The following is a 20,014-nucleotide window of genomic DNA, read 5'->3' on the forward strand; positions in this document are numbered from 1 at the left end:
TAGGTTCTTAGTGTCATTCTGAGATGAGGAGATTGGCCCAGAAGAGGGATTTGCAGTGGGTCGCATCAAACCAGTCAAAATACTGATGACTCAACAGAAAAAACTGTGAGCAACATTAGCCTTCACATTATGAGTATGCCTCAGTAGTGGAGCAACGTCCATATGAGTACATTTTGTTAGTATGGGTTGCCTGCACCAGGGACAGGTATACACTCAGGGGCAAGCCTACTGTTCTCCTTTGATTGAAAGGTGCTGAACCTATTGTTCTGCTAAAAGAAACCTACCTTTTGATTGACAGACACTTAAACCATTGTCCCCACCCACCCCCTCAACCCCCTCAGGAAACCTCATGCCTCACTGCTACAGGTACACTTTCCGGTCTGAGTTATTGGAATACCCCTTGTCACTCTTATCAGTTTGATTGATTACTTCATTAAATCGATCAATTAATTAACATCTCTCCCTTTGGTAAGCCCCCTCTTCTCCCACCCTCCCACCTAGAAATTAGCAGGCAGAAGACTCAGTTGATCAGTCATTTGGAGGGAATTCGGATACAGTGTGTGGAATATTATTTAAACACTTTAGATAATTTATAGATTATTATTTAATTATTTATGGCAGTGTATAGAATATTTATTTAGCTAAAGAATTTGCCCAGAAATCTATTGCTATAAATAGAATATTGTTTAAACAATTTAGACAATGTATGGAATATTGTTTATTTAAACAGTTTAGGGGATTCAAGGCAGTGTGGAAATTGGTAGCTCTTTTGGTGGAGAGTAAGGCACTCATAACATGAAATTAAAGGGTTATAGTTTATTTGTAAAAAATTAGTTTTTAGGGGTTGAATTTCTCTTGCTCATCAGTATCTGCTGTTTGGAAACATGTAGGTCTTGTAAGAAGTAATTACATGGGGCTAACATATTGCATAACCTAATGTGCAGCACTGTCCTTTGTGTGCCTTAACCCAATTTTGGCCCTTTGTTGGCACTTAACCTATTATTCTGTTAAGCGGTTTTCCACATCACCCTATTTCCTTAAACTATTGTACCGCCTTTGATACCAAATTAAGTAATTAGTTATGTCCTCCCACCATTTTCTGGCACACTTTTCGAATTTCTCATGCTTTTCAACACCATTTCTGGCTTATTCTTCTTTGTCACCCACCCACTTTAACTATTGTACTGTGTTTTACATAAAAATTATGCAAATTAACATAGTGTTTTGCACATAACCTGCTGTTCTGCTCCATGTCACCCACACACACACACACCCTCCCCTTAACTATTGTACTTATAACTCCAATTTAATATAAAAAAGTTATGCAAATTAATTAAATCTATATTATTCACATGTATGGGGTAGTTTTTATTTAATTTTCAGCACCCTATTGGTTGGTAGAATCGATGGAATATAGTTTAAACAAAAGATTGCTAATAAAAGACATCCTGCCACCCAACACCTGGCATCCGACGCTGACACCACCGCTGTTTCCGCCGACTCTGCACATGCCCCCTGGAGTCGGGTTGCACCAGCGGCCCCCGTGAAGTGATGATGTGGCCATCAGATGCTGAGCCACACACAGGTGTCTGTTTGGGTTCCACTAGCATGAGGTGGCACCATCCCCTTCATACTTGATACCTGAGAAATTCCTGTCGAAATACATGTTCACCTAGTCACCGTTGCTGGCTCAATGACACATAGCTGCGGTGGTGGTCCAGCGCCGAGAGATGTTTGCATAGCAGCAAAACGGTTCTCCATGTTATACCAATGTCACATATTTATGAAAATAGCAGCCAAGTCCCACCTCTAAATACACTATAGAAATCAGTTACAATGCTTCCCAGAATAACACAGCCTGCATTGTTCCTAGTGATCCTAATGGGACATGCAAGCACGCATGATTACCTACCCTGTGTGGCTGATGCATCGCCATGAAATGTCCATCCTGCTGTCAGCATATGTCGCAGAAATGTTAAACATTCTCAGCTCTAAAACCATTCATTGTTTCAGTGTATGCTCGCAAAACACAGTTAGTCATAAAAGCAGTCTTGTGGCTTGGAAAGATAGCACAGATAGGGGGAAATCAGAACAATTATGCAAACAGAATTCAAAGCAGTGTCATTCAGAAGAGAAAAATGGAGGGAATTTTAGGTATCCTACAGCTATTAGTCTGTTGTTGTCCTAATGCCACAGTAAGGGATGAGTGACGGCGCCCCAGGCAGATATGACTGGTCTTCTTCAACTTGTCTTTGAACACTTTCTTTCGCAGATGATTGGCTCTTATTGAATTTACCTGCCAAATTACTGATACCGCTGGTATGGGAGCACTGTCCACCTTTTTTTTTTCTTTCTGTTGATGAGACTTTCGACGTCAAAAACTATTTTGTACAGCTCATCATTTTTCACTGACAATTAAACCCTGCAAAGTGGCCTACAGATCGTCAAATACAAAAATACTCTTACTCAATTACACAGCTCTGCCACTCACCACAGGAGTTTGAATATTAGAGTGTGAAACCGATCTGCAACCAAGAAATATATTACTGCATACCGTGTCGATATAGTAAACATACAATTCGTAACCTGCCCCATACAAAAGCGTCCATTTTACACCATTCATATAGCTATCAACTGCCAGACACTCATACATATACTGCGAAGACCGACAGCATAAGCACATACACTGTAGGTATACTCCTCGCTGCACTAGATATTTCCCGTGAGGTCAGGCAGTCATCCACTTCCAATGCATGACCAGAGCGCCCTCAATGGACCAAAGTCACTCTCAGAACTGTTGTATAAAAGCTGGGTCGGTTCCCCTCAGCACAAAGACATTACTGTTTCTAGTCCTGACCTGCTTGCTTGTTTGCTTTTCAACACCTATCTCCAGACAAGAACATATATAACTTCTCATAGTTTTTCAGAATGTCATACCATTCTCCCAATGCTTCTCGATATCAAGCACATAGCAACATCACTTGCATAGCAGTACTGCTCACACAACATAATTCCAAAAATTATGACTGGAAATTATTTCTCTAGATACCTGAAACTTATCCAGGTGTAGCATTCTCTAAACCATCGAGTAACTAGAAACTTATCCTGTGTGCAAAGACCTGAAAGAAATAGAGGGAACTGATATTTACACTCGTATGCCCTTGAATTTCCTGATATGGTATCCTTCCATTCCATCAAAGAGCCACCAATTTCCATGTATTCCATACATTGCCTTCAATCCCCTAAATTGTTTAAATAAACAATATTCCATATATTCTCTAAATTGTTTAAGCAATATCCCATGCACAGAAATCGATTTGTGGAAAAACTGTTTATCTAAATAAATAAACTATATTCCATACACTGCCATAATAAATAAATAATATTCAATACATTGACTAAAGTGTTTAAACACTATTCTACACACTTCAACCAAATTCCCTCCAAATTACCAATAAACTAAGTCTTGTTTGTGGCAGTTTCTGGGAGAAATGGTGTGAGGGGAGGGGGTTTAATATAGAGGGATAGGTTAATTAACTGACCAATTTAAACAAGTAGTCAGTGAAACAGATAAGCATGAGAGGGGTTATTCCAATAATTCATACATGAATGTGTACATGTGGCAGTGCGGTGGGAGGATTCCTGAGGAGAGAGAGAGAGGGGGGGGGGAGCAATAGGTTATGTGCCTGTCAGTCAAAAGGAAGGATCCTTTTAGCAGAACAATAGGTTATGCACCTGTCAATCAAATGAGAACAATACGTTATGTACCTGTCAGTCAAAGCAGAACAATGGGTTTGCCCCTGAGTTCATACCTGTCCCTGATGTAGGCAACCTGCACTAACAAAATATGCTCATATGAACTTTGCTCCACTACTTGCCTCTGGTGGGAAAATGTGTTTATCTCACATGCAGCACTGTGGACTTCATTGGCAAACAAAAATGAATGAAACTGAACACTTCTGATCCACTGGACAATTTCGGTGTGGTGTCTTTATTCACAAAAGACCTCCTTTCAGATCCATTACTGTCATTGGTATAAATTTTAATAAAGAGATTTCAGTTTTGTTCATACATTTCATAAATCTTAACATACTTTCTATTTTCTAATGAATTTTAATGGTGTCGCCATCGGCTGTCCCTTGTTACCCTTGTGGGCCAATTTGCTTATAGAAGACTTCAAGGAAAGGCGCTGGCATCTGCTAGCTTGAAGCCTCCAATGTTTTGAAAATACGTTAACGACACGTTTTTAGTGTGGCCCCACGGTGAAGATGAATTACAAGAATTTTTAAACCATCTGGACAAATCCAGTTCACAATGGAAATCGAAAAGCAGGGTGCCTTCCATTTTTTATATGTTTTGGTTCAGTGCAAAGATGATGGCATCTTGGGACATGTGTAAGTAGGCTGTTTAGGTTTTTATATTGGTAGCACCACGTAGCACTCTGTATGAAAATCACTGGCTGTGCTGTGTGCAGTCTGTGTCTAGTTTGCATTGTTGTCTGCCATTGTAGTGTTGGGCAGTTGGATGTTAACAGCGGGTAGCGTTGCGCAGTTGGAGGTGAGCCGCGAGCAGTGGTGGATGTGGGTAGAGAGATGGCGGAGTTTTGAAATTTGTGAGACTGGATGTCATGAACTGCTATATACATTATGAGTTTTGAACACTATTGAGGTAAATACATTGTTTGTTCTCTACCAAAATACTGTGTGTCAGTTTTGGCACAGTCTTGTACAATTTTTCAAAGGGGACGTTTTACATGCAGTGTTTCGGAAATCGTTGCATGTGAATTTATATTTAAATGCAAATATATGCCACAACCTTTCCAGGTTTTTTGTTCACAGAGCATACACTATTCCCGACGATAGCACAGAAAGATTTAAATCCACGTCTTTCCTACCATATGTGAGAATCCTATCGTCATAAACAGGACAGATCCTCAATAAGAACTAGGTAAAAGTGATTTTTCGCCCCCCCCCTCCCTCCCCTCCGAAGACGACAGCTCTCTTGAGTTCCATTACAGATGATTTAATAGCCCATAAAGCTGCAAACGTGTCCTTTGAGGCTCGTACGGTGCATGAACGACACCGTGGGTACACGTGGCTCCTTACAACCAATAGATCGCCTGCGGCAGACCACTGTATTGATGCTGGTCACTGTACGTTTTACGAAAAAGTCCAAAATTCGTTTGGCGACGAACTTGAGAGATAGAGGCTCCAGTCAGCCTACTGACTGGTTTGATGCGGCCCGCCACGAATTCCTTTACTGTGCTAACCTCTTTATTTCAGAGTAGCACTTGCAACCTACGTCCTCAATTATTTGCTTGACGTATTCCAATCTCTGTCTTCCTCTACAGTTTTTGCCCTCTACAGCGCCCTCTAGTACCATGGAAGTACTCATGACTTAGCAGATGTCCTATCATCCTGGCCCTTCTCCTTATCAGTGTTTTGCACACATTCCTTTCCTCTCCGATTCTGCGTAGAACATCCTCATTCCTTACCTTATCAGTCCACCTAATTTTCTACATTCGTCTATAGCACCACATCTCAAACGCTTCGATTCTCTTCTGTTCCGGTTTTCCCACAGTCCATGTTTCACTACCATACAATGCTGTACTCCAGACGTACATCCTCAGAAATTTCTTCCTCAAATTAAGGCCGGTATTTGATATTAGTAGACTTCTCTTGGCCAGAAATGCCTTTTTTGCCATAGCGAGTCTGCTTTTGATGTCCTCCTTGCTCCGTCCGTCATTGGTTATTTTACTGCCTAGGTAACAGAATTCCTTAACTTCATTGACTTCGTGACCATCAATACTGATGTTAAGTTTCTCGCTGTTGTCATTTCTACTACTTCTCATTACCTTCGTCTTTCTCCGATTTACTCTCAAACCATACTGTGTACTCATTAGACTGTTCATTCCGTTCAGCAGATCATTTAATTCTTCTTCACTTTCACTCAGGATAGCAATGTCATCAGCGAATCCTATCATTGATATCCTATCACCTTGTATTTTAATTCCACTCCTGAACCTTTCTTTTATTTCCATCATTGCTTCCTCGATGTACAGATTGAAGAGTAGGGGCGAAAGGCTACAGCCTTGTCTTACTCCCTTCTTAATACGGGCACTTCGTTCTTGATCGTCCACTCTTATTATTCCCTCTTGGTTGTTGTACATTTTGTATATGACCCCTCTCTCCCTATAGCTTACCCCTACTTTTTTCAGAATCTTGAACAGCTTGCACCATTTTATATTGTCGAACGCTTTTTCCAGGTCGACAAATCCTATGAACGTGTCTTGATTTTTCTTTAGCCTTGCTTCCATTATTAGCCATAACGTCAGAATTGCCTCTTCGTGCCTTTACTTTTCCTAAAACCAAACTGATCGTCACCTAGCGCATTCTCAATTTTCTTTTCCATTCTTCTGTATATTATTCTTGTAAGCAGCTTCGATGCATGAGCTGTTAAGCTGATTGTGCGATAATTCTCGCACTTGTCAGCTCTTGCCGTCTTCAGAATTGTGTGGATGATGCTTTTCCGAAAGTCAGATGGTATGTCGCCAGACTCATATATTCTACACACCAACGTGAATAGTCGTTTTGTTGCCACTTCCCCGAATGATTTTAGAAATTCTGGTGGAATGTTATCTATCCCTTCTGCCTTATTTGACCGTAAGTCCTCCAAAGCTCTTTTAAATTCCGATTCTAATACTGGATCCCCTATCTCTTCTAAATCGACTCCTCTTTCTTCTTCTATCACATCAGACAAATCTTCACCGTCGTAGAGGCTTTCAATGTATTCTTTCCACCTATCTGCTCTCTCCTCTGCATTTAACAGTGGAATTCCCGTTGCACTCTTAATGTTACCACCGTTGCTTTTAATGTCACCAAAGGTTGTTTTGACTTTCCTGTATGCTGAGTCTGTCCTTCCGACAATCATATCTTTTTCGATGTTTTCACATTTTTCCTGCAGCCATTTCGTCTTAGCTTCCCTGCACTTCCTATTTATTTCATTCCTCAACGACTTGTATTTCTGTATTCCTGATTTTCCCAGAACATGTTTGTACTTCCTCCTTTCATCAATCAACTGAAGTATTTCTTCTGTTACCCATGGTTTCTTCGCAGCTACCTTCTTTGTACCTATGTTTTCCTTCCCAACTTCTGTGATGGCCCTTTTTAGAGACGTCCATTCCTCTTCAACTGAGTTGCCTACTGCGCTATTCCTTATTGCTGTATCTATACCGCTAGAGAACTTCAAACGTATCTCGTCATTCCTTAGAACTTCCGTTTCCCGCTTCTTAGCGTATTGATTCTTCCTGACTAATGTCTTGAACTTCAGCCTACTCTTCATCACTACTATATTGTGATCTGAGTCTATATCTGCTCCTGGGTACTCCTTACAATCCAGTATCTGATTTCGGAATCTCTGTCTGACCATGATGTAATCTAATTGAAATCTTCCCGGCCTTTAACTCATGGAACGTAATAAATTGGCACAGACGCAGTCACAGTGCGACTCACAGCACGTATTGACCACGCGGCCACAGATATAATTCGTGCATATGTAACTATTTTCCGCCGTTCCATGTCTCTGGCGCCTGTATATCTGCGGCTGCAGGCGCAATGACGGGGTCCATAATTATAATAGGACGGAGCGAGTGCCGGAGAGTCAGTCTTTGGACTCACTCTGGAAATGGTTGAACCTTATACAGCTGAAATGTAAGAAGAAGAAGATGAATTTGTGCGGCTGCACTTCATAAATTGTATGGTGCACATTTTAATATCATTTGTTAGGAGTTTCAAGGACTTGATCAGTATTATAAAATTAAACACACTTTTATTTTTTCAGCAATCTCCTGTTCAGACTGACTGCATTTTCCCAGTATCCTTCCAATGAACTGAATACTGCTACCTTCTTTCCTACGTCTATATGTGATTATTCCACTTTATATCAAAGCAAACTGTCAGACTTAGATTTTTCATTTGATGTAGTGCACAGTATTAAATGTTTGTACATTTAAAGAAATGGCACCATTTTGGAATCTTTTGAAAAATCTGCCTTAATATACGCGCAAATGTTTCACATAAACATTTCATTACAGATGTGTTCATCCGCGAAAATTTTGAGGTTACTATTGATATTGTCTTCCAAGTCGGTAACGTAAAACATGAACATCAAAGAAGCCAAATAATGTGGCTGAGGCACGCCTGGAACACTTTCTTTGCTCGTTAACTCTCCATGTGTGTTGCATCCTCCCTACAAAGGAATCCTCACTGCTTGCTATCTCATATGATCGCACTTTCGTTAATAAACGATGTTGTAGAACACAATCAAATACTTTTCGGAGGTCAACATATACAACACCTATCTGACTGGATTCATCCATTGTTTTCAGGATATCATATGAGAAACCGGGATTTATAACTTCACTTAATGGATATTTTCGGAATCCGTGCTTCTTGGCGTGGAGGAGATCATTCTGTTCGAGCACATGTCGGTAATTTGAGTTCCTGGTGCTATTTCATTCAGTATCTTACTAACATTACACTTAGTGAAAGGAAAATTCAGTGGTGCCCCAAGAAAGTGTGAGTACTGCTAATGGAACCTATACACACATGAATCTAAAGAACTTTCTCCAACGATTTTTCGCAGATGTTTGAGTTTTCTGTGGTACTGTGTAGTCGAAAGAAAACGACACTAACATCTTGCCCATAGTGAATCTTTCAGTCTACAGCAGAGTGCACACTCTTTTTGATGTTCTTCACGGCTACAAACTCATTTATAGACAGGAAACCGAAAGAAGAAAACCACCCGCCTTTGGAGTGGGATTCTGGAACCGATCAAGCTAAACACAAAGATTAATTCTGGGAATAACCCCTATGGCACTATTTCCATTTGTTGACAGCTCTATTTTAAAGAGGATTACTGGTCGTTCAAGGTATATAAGACAACTCCCCAGAATTTGTCAAGAAGGAAAAATGTACTGATATAAATGAAACTGGGAGAATGGGTCATGAGTCGTGGCTTTATAAGTCTATTAGTAAGGTAGGAAAGACCCTGGTTCGAGACCCAAACTGAGCCACAGTTTTATTCTGTCTGTTCAGAATTTGGCGTAATACCAGCCTGACATAAAAACTGAATGTGTTTCGAGGACTCAGACTGTGCATATGTAAGGGTACCAGGTTTGTGAAAATTCACAGGCTAAATGAACCAGAATTACAGATCACAGTATTTCCTGGATATAATAACGTAAGTTCACACGTGGGTAAAGCATTATTATGGCTATGGTCGATTGGGAAAACGCAGTTTGTGATGTTACCAGGTCATAAAATTTTTTGATGAATAAGAATATCTTCCTTAAAATTTGTAAAACGAAATACGTATTTACCTACTTGTTCTAGTGAATGTGTGAGCTGAGCAAAAATCTTGATTTGTATGCGAAAATGGAGCAAAGTTCTGTATAAATCACAGGGAAAAAGATATGGTATTGTTGTTGTTGTGATCTTCAGTCCTGAGAATGGTTTGATGCAGCTCTCCATGCTACCTTATCCTGTGCAAGCTTCTGCATCTCCAAGTACTTACTGCAACATACATCCTTCTGAATCTTCTTAGTGTATTCATCTCTTAGTCTCCCTCTATGATTTTTACCCTCCACGCTGCCCTCCAATGCTAAATTTGCGATCCCTTGATGCCTCAGAACATGTCCTACTAAACGGTCCCTTCTTTTTGTCAAGTTGTGCCACATACTCCTCCCCAATTCTGTTCAGTACTTCATCATTACTTATTTGATATGGTCTAAAGTGTATAAATGTTTGTGTGTTAATTAATCATTACATATAACAATGCGAGCCAGTTTTAGCTCAAGAAGATTTAGCTACGAAACGTCCGATGCGGCTCCATTACCGCTAACACAAGAATAACAAAAAAATGGTTCAAATGGTTCTGAGCACTATGGGACTTTACATCGGAGGTCATCAGTCCCCTAGAACTTAGAACTACTTAAAACTAACTATCCTAAGGACATCACACACATCCATGCCCTAGGCAGGATTCGAACCTGCGAACGTAGCAGTCGAGTGGTTCCACACTGAAGCGCCTAGAAACCCATAATAATAGCAAAATGTAACAATAAAATGCAGACAAAAACCACAGCTCCACTTCACAGCAGCCATTTCAAGCCAGTGTGCCACAGAAGCCAAATCCAAATATGATACTGTCCCATACATAGGCCCACTATCATACCAAATGGCAAACTTATTTAAAAAGAAAAATATCACAATCAGCTTTTCCATAAATAATAAATTACAACAAAAAGTAATCCATGATGTAAATACCTCCAAGAGCCCCTGCCGTAAACCAGGAATATGGATACTCAAATGCGATACATGCCCAAAATTCTACATTGGACAGACAGGCAGAAGTTTTGAAATTAGATACAAAGAACACATTGATGCTTTAAGACTTGGTAACTTGAACAAATCAGCATTTGCAGCCCATATTGCTAAAGAAGACTATTCAGTGGAAAACATTGAGAACAACTTAAAAATTTTACATCTAGTAGAAAATGGAGCCACTATGGATATATTACAAGAAATAGAAATACACACACACACACACACACACACACACACACACACACACACACACACACACACATACAAAAGCAGCACCCAAGACTATATCCTTAATGAACAAACAGAGTTAGCTAACACCCCTTTCCTGAATAATTTCCAAAAACTATTCTTCAACCTCCAAAGCAAATAACATTAGTACGCCTATCTGCAAATCAAGTAGCAAATTTTTATGTTACTATAATTCTCATGATGCTAAATGTAATTAAATAATGCACTATGTTACCTATACACTACAAAAAAAAAGAAAACCAGCTTTATAATTAATGTAACAGCATCAACTCAAAAAATCAATGTATCTGTACTAGTGTAAAAGGCATTTCAGTTGCGTAAGTGGATATATGATCCTTTCCAAACATAGGACATCTTGAAATGTTACTATATATCATAGCATCTTTGATACTCATATGTTTGTATGCTCTTTGTATGTATCAAAACATGTGGTGTGTGGTAGAAATCTTCTCAGCGACAAATCTAAAGTGTTCAGTGAGAAAAACTTACGTGTGCAACAATAAGAATGCAGTGTTAATGTATTCACATCTGTTGGACGAATGTTATGAAAACAAACACTCCAAACTGACATTTCACGTAAGTCACGCGCAACGAAAATCAGTAACGCAACCATCTGTGTGCTTATAATTATGTTTTATTTATATTTATGACAATTAATCTGTAAAAAACACACCACATATCATAAAGAAAGCGTGTAAACCGTCGGAAGATGAATCTTTAAACTCCGTCAATCCTATCTGGTGAGGATTCCACACCACACAGCAGTATTCTAAATGATGACCCACAAGTGTTGTGTAGGCAGCCTCCTTAGTAGATCTGTCACATTTTCTAAGTGTCCTGCCAAAAAAACGCAGTCTTTGGTTAGCGTTCCCCACAACATTTTCTGTGTTCCTTCCAATTTAAGTTGTTCGTAATTGTAATTCCTAGATATTTAGCTGAATTTACAGCATTTAGATTTGACTGACTTTTCGTGTTGCCGGAGTTTAACGGATTCCTTTTAACACTAATATGGATGACCTCACAGGTTTCGTTATTTACTGTCAACTGCTAATTTTCGTACCATACAGGTATCTTCTTCAAATCGTTTTGCAATTTGTTTGGATCTTCTGGAGGCTTTATTAGTCAATAAACGACAGCATCATCTGCAAACAATCTAAGAGGGCTGCTTAGATTGTGTCTCAGATCGTTTATATCGATGAGGAACACTACCTTGCGGAACGTCAGAAATCTCTTCCGTTTTACTCGATGACTTTCCGTTAATTACTACGAACTGTGACCTCTCTGATAGGAAATCAGGAATCCAGTCACATAACTGAGACTATATTTTAAAAGCACGCAATTACACAACAAACCGTGTGTATGGTACAGTGTCAAAAGTCTTCCGGAAATCCAGAAATACGGAATCAATCTGAAAACCCTTGTCAATAGTACTCAACACTTCATGCGTGTAAAGAAATACTTGTGTTTTGCAAGAAAGATGATTTCTAAATTCGTGTTGCCTGTGTGTCAATAGACCGGTTTCTTCGAGGTAATTCTTAATGTTCGTACACAATGTATGTTCCAAAATCCTGCTGCATATCGACTTCTAATGATAATAGCTTGTAATTAAGTGGATTACTCCTACTACCTTTCTTGAATATTGGTGTGACCTGTGCAACTTTCCAGTCTTTGGGCACGGATCTTTTGTGGAGCGAACGGTTGTATACGATTGTTAAATAAGAAGCTATTGAATCGGCATACTCTCAAAAGACTCCAATTGGTACACCGTCTTGACCAGAAGATTTACTTTTATTAAGTGACTAAAGTTGCTTCACTACTCCGAGGACAAGTTAATCATGTCGGCAGCTATTCTTGTTTAGAATTCTAGAATATTTAATTCCTCATCTTTGGTGAAGGAATTTCGAAAGACTTTGTTTAGTAACTATGCTTCTGCAACACTGTCGTCAATAGTAGCTTCATTGCCATCGCCCAGAGAAGACATTCTTTGTGTCTTGGCGCTACCATACTTCACATCCTATCAGAATCTCTTTATATTTTCTGCCAGGTTTCGAGCAAAGTTTCGTTGTGGAAATTATTATAAGCATCTAGCATTGAAGTCCGCGCTAAATTTCGTGCTTCTCTAAAAGTCACCACCAGTGACCATCTTGGAGATTTTGCGTCTGTTTAAATTAGGCATGTTAGACAATGAGAGTAAGTGGTCTACTTCTCACAACTTGAGGGCTTCCAATTATCTTAAACTAAGTGAATTTCTCACCAGTTGGAATTGAGGGTTAGCGAATTTTTTCAATATGATTTCCTAGCATTAGTGTATACACACAACAGGAGGAAAATGGGCCCCTAAGTTTCACGTAGGGGAACTGGCGTTAGGAGAAGGAGCATTGTGTGTGTGTGTGTGTGTGTGTGTGTGTGTGTGTGTGTGTGCGTGTGTGTGTGTGATGTTAGTGGCCATCTTGAATCCTGTAAGTAACCTCACTGTTATAATAATAGCTGATCTGAGTGAATAACAGCTTGGGAAAAACTTGTAAAATTGTTTGTCATGTCACTGGAAGGGTTACTTCCTACAGGGTGAAAAACATCATCATCTGACTCAGACTGGAATCCTTTGTCTAACAGATAGGTTTGGACTTTCAGGGTAAAAAATCACCTTCTGTCTTAGAACTGGTACACAGGGAGAGAGTTTACCTTGTCCTGTTTTTCGCAAATGACGGGGTTTGACCTGTGGAAGTAACAATCATCCTTTGTCTCAAGGGGAAAACCCAGGAAACATGGCAACAATGCAGCCTGTGCTCATATTCGAGGTTTGCCGTTGTGGATTATGAAGTCAGATGCACCTCTGTTCCATGTCAGCCACAATGAATTCTATATTTACCACCAGTGACCTACTTCACCAATAAGATAATGCACCATTTTTTATTTCTGAAATTCCCAGCAATTTGTACCTAAGACAACAGCCCTGCTTACACAGTGACATCATAGGACTGGGGGGAAATCTTTGTAGCATAACTGGACTATTTTTAAATTTCTCGCCAAAATTAGAATTTTGCTACATTTTATGACTGGGGAAATTGTTCTTCGTCAGAGAGATAGGGGGAAGTGGAGACATACGAAAAATCAGCTGCCTGCATGCTAAAAATTATAATGCATATGTATAGTTTTGTGCATACCACCATCTCTAGTATTTTGTAACATGACATCGTCAGTTTTGGTGCACAAAATTTCACTTCTTAAAGCCAAGGAATAGTTTCACATTTAAAAAGTTTCGGGGATTATATTTTCACACGTTAGAGCCAAGGGGAGCATATAAGATTGCACGCTATTGTGTTCCAAATTTCACTGTCAATAAATAGCAGAAGGGCAAGTGTTAGTATGGGAGGAGGATGTCGCACAAGAAATGAATTCATGGCGGGACGAATAAAACAAATCAGAAGGCTGACAACTAAAAGAAAAAAGTGAAATGAAATAAAAGAAAGGGTAAAAAATCCATGTCTACTTGCCTGTGTCGTATCTGTCTCCTGGATGGTCAAGGGTATCAGCGATCAGTACAGACACTAGTGGAAGTTCTAAGACCATATTGCAGACCTCGTCCAGCTTCGGGTCGTGCTCCGGACGAACAAGCAAAGTGGTGCAGCACTTCAACACTGCAGTTGTATACGCAAAGATCACAATAAAATCCCTTTCCACACATCCTCATTTACGTTTTTTTGTGGTTTTCTTATAGCGAGAGAAGAGAATGCCGAGTGAGATCATTTGTGAAGGACGCAACAGCCTTACACCCTTAGTCTTTTCTTGCTAGAGCATGGGCTCCGTCTCGAATAACAGATCGTCGACGGGACATAAAAACTCGAATTTTTGTTTTTTTCCATAATTCCAGAGCAAGCTGCGTAGTCGACATTGTGCTATAATCGTTTAAGAACGAGATGACAAATTATAGTCAACTTCAGAGACCAAACTAGCACTCTCATGGCCAAACCTGCAGAGGCTCCTAGAGCCGTCTCATCGCTCATAAACATTGACATTGCTTGTGTACGGACATCCAATATCATTTACGTCACCAAGGACATGTACAATATGTTCCCTGGAGAGGACAAGCTGTGTTCCGCCGCGCCTGTTGACACGTTTTTCTCTTTCGCCAGAGTATTGGATTTTAGATTCATGAAGACACAGTGGATGACAGTACATGGACCTTACAAGAAGTGTGTATCCTGAAAGAAATGCCCCTCTCTTCCAGTGGTTTTGATTTTGTTAGAGACATTGATCTATAAAAACGATTTAGGAGACAATGTGAGCAACCGCCTTAGGTTGTTTGAGGATGACGCTGTTGTTTATCGACTACGAAAGCCATCAGAAGATCAAGAAAAAAAATTGCAAAACGATTTAGAAAAGATATCTGTATGGTGCGAAGACCAGCAATTGACCCTAAGTGTGAGGTCATCCACATTATTGCTAAAAGGAATCCGATAAAGTGTTGCTACACGAAAAGCCCGTCAAATCTAAAGACCGTAAATTCAACTAAACACCTAGGAATTACGATTACGTACAACTTAAATTGGAAGGAACACATAGAAAATGCTGTGGGGTAGGCTAACCAAAGACTGCGTTTTATTGGCAGGACACTTAGAAAATGTAGCAGATCTACTAAAGAGACCACCTACACGACGCTTGTCCATCCTCTTTTAGAATCCTGCTGCGCGGTATTGGATCCTTACTAGACAGGACCGACGGAGTATATCGTAAAAGTTTAAAGAAGGTCAGCACGTTTTGTATTATCGCGAAATAGGGGAGAGAGTGTCACTGAAATGATATATCATTTGGGGTGGACATCATTAAAACAAAGTCGTTTTTCGTTGTGGCGGAATCTTCTCACGAAATTTCAATCACCAGCTTCCTCCTCCGAAAGGGGAAATATTTTGTTGAGACCGAGCTACATAGGAATAAATGATCATAATGAAAAAATAATGAAAACAGGAGCTCGTATGGAAATATATAGGTGTTCTTTCCGCTCGCTTGCCGAGATGAAATAATAGATAATTATTGTGAAGGTGGTTCAATGAATCCTATGCCAGGCACATAAATGTAATTTGCTGAGCATCCATGTAGGCGGAGATGTAGATGTACACGGCAGCTATTTGCGCATCTTATTCGCATATCCGGTAACTAGTCAGCAACTGTGAAATGTCTGACGTGTTAAATCTGCTAACTGTGCCTTATCTTCCAGGTCTTCATAATGTCATCTTCCAACAAGATGACACACGACCGCGTTTCGTCCATGCTCTCCTGACGTACGCAAAAAGGAAGGAAGGCTTGGTTTAAAGTTCCGTCGACATCGAGGTCATTAGAGACGGAGCAAAAAATTGGTTCAAATGGCTCTGAGCACTATTGGACTCAACTTCTGAGGTCGTCAGTCACCTAGAACTTCGAACTTCTTAAACCTAACTAACCTTAGGACACCACACACATCCATGCCCAAGGCAGGATTCGAACCTACGACCGTAGCGGTCGCGCTGTTCCAGACTGTAGAGCATAGAACCGCTCGGCCACTCCGGCCGGCAGACGGAGCAAAAGCACGGATTGTGTCAAGGATGGGGAGGGAAATCAGCAATGCCTTTTCAAAAGACCCATCCCGGCATTTGCCTGGAGCGACTTAGGGAAATCGCGGAAAAAATAAATCTGGACGGCAGGACGTGGGTTTGAATCGTCGTCCTCTTGAATGCGAGTCCAGTGTGCTAACCAATGCACGACCTCGCTCGGTTCATGTTTGTCAATGCCAAAGATGGTTAATTGTTGTCCTAGCCTCACTTTCTCTAAATCTCGCACCTACTGAGCCGAGAAACTGTCACACCACACTTTGCAGACAACGATTGACGATTTCCGACAAACTGTTAAAGCAGTATGGACTAATGTACCTGTATCTGTCATCGAAGCTGAAGTGGACTCGTTGCTCAGCTACTGGAGGTGGCGAATCCCTCTACTAATTTTTTTGCACAGTGTAAAATCCTAAAAATCACATACAAATTTAATCAACTTTTCGCCCTACTACGTTGAATACACGCAATAAGTAAAAGTTCATTATTTGCTATCCTTCGTAATGTTGCAGTTTCAATGGCCATCATTGTATTTTGTGAAGAGTAATGGTCCTATAATAGGTTCTTCAGGTACGCCCTAAGCTCCTGGCATTTCTGAATTTATCTGTAGAAAGAGCCTTGCTGTGTGAGGCTGACACAGTAACAGTGCAAAAGTAGATTTTTGTGTGGTATTTTAGTATTCACATCTGTTTTAATTCAAGCTGTGTGTGCAGTAAGACAAATGACTGTCGAGCTGAGCCCAAGTTCTGACCACTGGTCAAGTAGAATATCTTAAGCGCAGATAAAGGTGAAACGTAATTCTAGATGACCGTCAGCTGTTTATTTTCATGCTCAGTGCTACCGGTTTCGATTAGCAGACCATTATCAAACCGAAGCAAAGCGTAACCATCTTGTCACTACAGCATTTGAATTGAACAACTTCGATGTGGGTAGAAAAACACAGCTTCTGCTAGCAAAAATAATCTCCAAAAGACACATGTATGTAGAAGATGCACACAAGACGATTATACATTCCAAATGAAGTATGAGATCTTATATTAGTCTCATGTGGTTAAAATACCAGTCTTACTCAGATGTGCTATTGTAGTCAGAATCAGTCAAATGTACTTGCACAGATCAACAAAACTTTAATGATGAGATAGATAAATTAGCATTACATATTATGTGCTCGGTAGAAATGAATGAAAGTGAGGAATCTTGCTGCTGTGAGGTCTTCCTGTCATGCACAGAAAGTTGGAAGCCACATGGCGTGAGGTCAGCGTAACTACAGCTTCAATGGTGCTGGCCTGGCAACACGAGGCAGTTGGAGGAACGGCAAAACATGGTGTGTGTCAATCATCGAGCCGTTACGGTTCACTGTGGTGGTGTTCTTCGCTACAGCATAGCCCAGAGACAATATTTGGATGGATTCACAAGAGTGTAACCCAGCATTTTTGATATTGCTCACAGTATTGCTTTACAAGAATGAGAAGCATTCCGGACCACATGTACTGCTGCCCTCACAAGAGGAGGTGAGCCCTCGCTTCTGACTACAGCAGCAGATGACCACTAAGTTGTGCAACAGGTAAGAATTTACCAACATGAAACAGGGTGTGCAATTACAACCTGATTTAACGGTATTACAAGGCACGCCCTCTCATGGGGCACACTGGCACGGAGACTACGTAAGGATGGTCTGTTTGCGCAACGACCAGTATGTTATGTTCCGTCGACTAACGCACATGGGCAGAGGGTCTCGACCAGCGGGGAGTGGTCTTCTAGGATGAGAGCAGACTCAGAGTCTGAGCAGTGACTCTGGACGTGCCCTCATACGTGGAAAGGTGGGAACATGTAATGCACACAGGAACATTCTCGAATATGAGGTTTTGGTTTGCTTGGTGTTATTATGTGGGGAAGCATGAAGTTGTATGAGCGTAGTGACCTCCAGATTTTTGAACACGTTACACCCACTGATCAACGGCCTTCCCATTCCCCAGCCTTAAATCCTATCGGGCACTGTGGAATGCGTCGGGGAGAAGGACTGCAGCACGACCACATCCACCAACGAACATCCAGCAATTGTAAACCGCACTGATGGAGAAACGGAAGGCCCCATCACTGGAACTCCTTACCTATAGTAGATTAGATTCAGTTTTCGATCCATAGACCCAAAAATGAGAAGATTCTCCTGAATGTGGAACAAGTCAGAAATTTTAACATAAAAAACATGAAAGATTCTCACTATCCTGATCATTTGTCAGGGGATTGTCAAAATAGGTAAATACATTATAGTAAACTGAACCTGCTAATATTTACAGGATTAAAACTCTGTCGGAATTATATATAGTTATGCACTTTTAATAAATTTATCAAACACAGAATACCTAATCATGACTGCTGTGACGAACTGCTGTCAGCTGGCCGCTGTGGACGAACGGTTCTAGTCGCTTCAGTCCGGAACCGCGCTGCTGCTACAGTCGTAGATTCGAATCCTGCCTCGGACATGGATGTGTGTGATGTCCTTAGGTTAGTTAGGTTTAAGTAGGTCTAAGTCTAGGGGACAGATGACCCTAGATATTAAGTTCCATAGTGTTTAGAGCCATTTGAACCATTTTTTAAACTACGGTAAACATGAAATGTTGGTCTAACAGTCCCTGTTAAGAAATGCATCAGTACAGTGGAAGGAATTGCCTATCAGAAAGTCTTTCAAACTCTGTATAAACTGTGCTTTATCTCAAACCAATTTCTTTTAAAATGTGTGTTCCTAAATACTGGATCCCTTTCTGGACGAAGTTAAGTGACTTTAGGTCTTTATGGAGATTGATCTTATTCCTAGTATGTATACTACGTATTGAGCAATGGCTGGAAACAGAGATATATTACTTCCAAAAAAAATTCATTAAGGAATAAATATACTGAGAAGCAGCGGTTAGAAACAGCGTTCCTTGAACAGGTTTCTACATGATGTTCTTGAATTTAGACCACAAATGAGGCTTATTAACAGGCTTTTACACGCTAAAATCGATTGCTCGGTTTGAGCGTTATCCCAGAATATGATCCCATATGACATAATACAATGAAAGGATGCAAGTTATTTTTTTAAATTTTTATACCTATTACGTCTGACATCATTCTCACTGCAAATACCTACTTGTTTAAAAGCTACAGAAATTCGGTGATATGCCCTTCCCAACTGAATTTATCATCGAGTTGTAACCCCGGAAATTTAACACTGTCAATCTCTTCGGTCTTCACGTCTTCATATGTTATGCACATGCTAGAAGTAAGTCTCTTACAGGATCTGAACAGCAAATACTGAGTCTTTTCGAGGTTTAATGACAGTAAATTAGCTTTAAACCATTTATTAATGTCAGTGAAAATCTCATTATCAGCCATTTCTAAATCTGTATTTGTCTAGCTACTTATTGGGACGTTTGTATCTTCTGCAAACAAAACCAACTTAGCGTGTGGCAAAGTAACGTAAGAGGGGGCATGGTGTAGACTGTAGAGTATGCACTGCCGTCCCTGGCGAGTACACATCGTATTAAGAACTGTGTACCGGCTTCTGTAATGACCTAGGGACCATCATTAATCATGCCGATTTCAGTGTAACTATTGCTTTTCAATAAAAGTGTCATTTCTGTTTGGCTCATTGCATCTTTTTTCAGTTACCTTCTGTTCTGCAATGTTGCTGTTCTTCCTACACTATGTGATCAAAAGCATCCGGAACCTGGCTGAAAATGACTTACAAGTTCGTGGCACCCTCCATCGGTAATGCTGGAATTCGATATGGTGTTGGCCCATCCTTAGCCTTGATGA

The sequence above is a fragment of the Schistocerca gregaria genome, chromosome 4 (assembly GCF_023897955.1).
Source record: "Schistocerca gregaria isolate iqSchGreg1 chromosome 4, iqSchGreg1.2, whole genome shotgun sequence".
Lineage (NCBI taxonomy): Eukaryota > Metazoa > Arthropoda > Insecta > Orthoptera > Acrididae > Schistocerca > Schistocerca gregaria.